We start from the raw sequence: 458 nt of genomic DNA on the forward strand, positions 1-458 counted from the left end.
CGAATGTAGTTAGTGAAGCCTAGAGCAGCAGGAACAAGCTATTAGCTAGGTAGCCTGATACCCTGGATTGGTTCTCAGTCTCTTGTCAATTCCTTACTTCCTCAAGATGGAGCTATCGTTTTTTGGTGTCAATAAAAATGGAGTCAGTTACATTCATTTTGCAAAGTAGCTTCCAGGTCGAGAGTTGAGTAGGAGACCCTTTCAATGTGTCCATGCATGGAAGCATTTTAGGGGTTTCAAAAAGTTTACAAGTCTTCTAATAACACTAACTTTATTTTGTTTGTCAAGTTGGTAAATGCGTGACCTTTAAGCTCACTGATTTAGCTCAGAGGCACTTTTGTGTCCCGGCACTATGTGTCCTGGCACTGTGTGTCCCAGAACTATGTGTCCCGGAACTATGTGTGCACACACTATGTGTCCCGGAACTATGTGTGCAGACACTATGTGTCCCGGAACTA

Source organism: Microtus ochrogaster, chromosome 5 (assembly GCF_000317375.1).
Source record: "Microtus ochrogaster isolate Prairie Vole_2 chromosome 5, MicOch1.0, whole genome shotgun sequence".
Lineage (NCBI taxonomy): Eukaryota > Metazoa > Chordata > Mammalia > Rodentia > Cricetidae > Microtus > Microtus ochrogaster.